This window comes from Echinops telfairi, unplaced genomic scaffold (genome assembly GCF_000313985.2).
Source record: "Echinops telfairi isolate 266 unplaced genomic scaffold, ASM31398v2 ScPeMD7_7469;HRSCAF=8507_1, whole genome shotgun sequence".
In the NCBI taxonomy this organism is placed as follows: domain Eukaryota; kingdom Metazoa; phylum Chordata; class Mammalia; order Afrosoricida; family Tenrecidae; genus Echinops; species Echinops telfairi.
In genome coordinates, this window is record NW_022111373.1 from 53885439 (window position 1) to 53888161 (window position 2723).

Consider the following 2723-nt stretch of genomic DNA (forward strand, 5'->3'; position numbering starts at 1 on the left):
AAAAGATATAGCGTCTGGGAAGCGCCAAAGCCTACATGGAAGAAGCACACCAACCTGTTTGACTATGAGGTGTAGAAGGGATCAGTTATCAGACATCAAAGAACTGAAAATCATATCAGTGGGTGCCTGCTTTACTGACACAACCACTGAAGACAAACGTGTGCATAAGCAAATGTGGCGAAGAGAGCTAATGGTGCCTGGCTATCAAAAGATATAGTGTCTGGTGTCTTAAAGGCTTGAAGATAAACAAGCAGCCATCCAGCTGAGAAGCATAAAAGCCCACATGGAAGAAGCAGACCAACCTGACTGACCACGAGGTGCAGAAGGGATCAGTTATCAGACATCAAAGAACTAAAAATCAGATCAATGTGTGCCCACCTTCCTGATACAATCACTGAAGACAAGTGTGTGCATAAGCAAAGGTGGTGAAGAAAGCTGATGGTGCCAGGCTATCAAAAGATATAGGTTCCAGGAGTTTTTGTGGATTTAAAAATCCAGGGATGCTCAAGTCCGTTATATAAAATGGTGTGGTATTTGCATGTAACCTACCCATCTCCTCCTATATACGTAAAATAATTTCTAGTTATCTATGTGGTGAAATGAAATTGCTCGGTATAACTCCTACCAAATGACTAGGGAGCGGTATGCAAAAACAGTCTAGAAAATTCTGCCTAAGCGATTGGTCACTTTTACCATTCTACTGATTATAAAAGTGAGCTATCTCAAAAGTAGGAACAGAAAATCAATAAAGAAGAGCCAGGCTCCCAGTGTGCAGTGGCAGGGACCTGTTTGAAGTGACTGTGGCTGCAGAGGCCCCAAAGACCACAGCACTGAGACCATGAGACAGCAGTATACTTCCTGGTCCACAGAATGAGGCCAAGGTCAAGGCTAAGAGGTTGTGCGGTTGAAAAGTTGAAGATCTGGGTGACATGGGTACTGACATGACTAGGAAGAGAGAGTGCTGTGGACAAAGGGCTATATCTTCTGATCCCAATTTTTGGCAACTTGTTAACTTCCCTAACAAACCCCTGTAATCCTGAGGATTGTCTGTGAGTTCTGTGAGGACATTTCAAGGACTGCTTTGACAGCTTCATTGCTTTCTCCCAAACAAGGAATTCTTATTTAGGGGTTATTTACGTTTCAAAAATAGCCCTGTAACTCATAATTTTGAAGAAATACTTCTATTACCATGTTTTCTGTCAGTGCATTTATTGAGTTGAGCAAGCAAAAGACTTCATAGTAGATGGTGTGAATATTTCACTCTGAGTCTACATCGCAAAAGAACAACAACAAAAACGTGTGGGGAATTCTGTTATGAGCTAGCAAGTTTGTACATTTAATTTGAATTCACTGAAGAGAGTGGACTCGTAGATTCACAGTTAATGAACCATTTCTCTTAAAGTGTTCTGTCACTGTGGGATTGCGTACGGTTAGAACGACAGTTGGAAACGTGCTGAGATAGGAAACTTTAGAAAACAGCTGTCTCTCTGGGCAAATGGTACCAGCTGGTGAGCCTCTCCAAAGGAAAATATTGTATATCATAAAATAGCTTTCAGATATGAGTGAAGCTGTATATTATACATTTAAGGTAGTTTTATACTAAGATAAAATGGCAAGTACAGTTTTTCTGTATAAAAAGTTTGTAATTTCAGCTAACCTTAGTATGTGTATATTAAGCTAACACATAAACCTTCAGAATTTATTGTTTTAAACTGGTAAAGTGTTTCTTGTGTGTTTTAAAAAGTACAGACAAATAATCTTTTTGTGGATATAGGTTTTATTCTGGAATGGAATCTATTTTTTAATGCCTCGAATTATATTAGGGATGAATGGTTTGTGTTCTATTTCTAACTCATACTTTGAGAAAGATTTATATCTCAACTTTAATTTAAATTTTAGTGATTCCTATTCTTTTGATTCTGACACATCTTATTTTTTCCCCATGTCTGATTTTTAAAAAAAGTATTATCTAACTTTTTGGAGAATTATTTATAATTTAATCTAAGTAGGAATCTGTGATGTCTTCGTGTTCTCTGTTTTACCGCTCTAGGTTCTAATATCCACTGTGGTGACTGCACAGAAATCAAAGACAATACTCAGTATTTATTAAGGAAGTTGCCATGTTGTAATGCAAGTGAAAAATGTTGAGGATACAGTTGTTTATCAACATATGTAATATAGTAATCTGCTAGTAAATGCCCAATGCAAGGTATTCAGTTCTACTTCCATGAGTCAGCAACCTCAGCTTCCCCAATTAAAGGTCCAGATGTACAGCACTCCACAGGCCAGTTTCATGCCCCAAAGCACTCAGCTTTAATTATTGTGTGAGCTGGAAAGTTCACCGCTCCTGCTTCATGTTCTAGTTCCTGGTTCTGCTGCAGCTGCTCTTCTGATGGTATAGCTGTCTTCTGGATCCAGGAGGTTCACTCCGTAGGAATGTTGGGTCCAGACGACAGGCTCCACTCTTGGCTCTTGCTGGTAATGCTTCCCAGTTCATTTTATATGCAGCAGGGTGGCATTCCAGTGAATCCTGTTTACAATTACTCATGGGTGAATCCTATCAGCATCTTTCCCCACCCTATTACCAGACTCAGACAGGAAAAGGTCCTTTGGTGGGAGTTAGAGACTTTGATTAGAAGAAACACATTAAATAATTCGCTACTCCTGCAGAATCTTATCTTTTTTATGGCAGAATTTATAGAATTTCTGAAATGCCTGTATGT

General features: G+C 39.1%; 1 protein-coding gene across 5 annotated transcripts in view; it reads left to right on the plus strand.

Annotated features, from left to right (window-relative positions):
- Positions 1–2723, plus strand: part of FAM172A (family with sequence similarity 172 member A) — a 510254-nt gene that overhangs the window by 87261 nt on the left and 420270 nt on the right. The window lies entirely within an intron of this gene.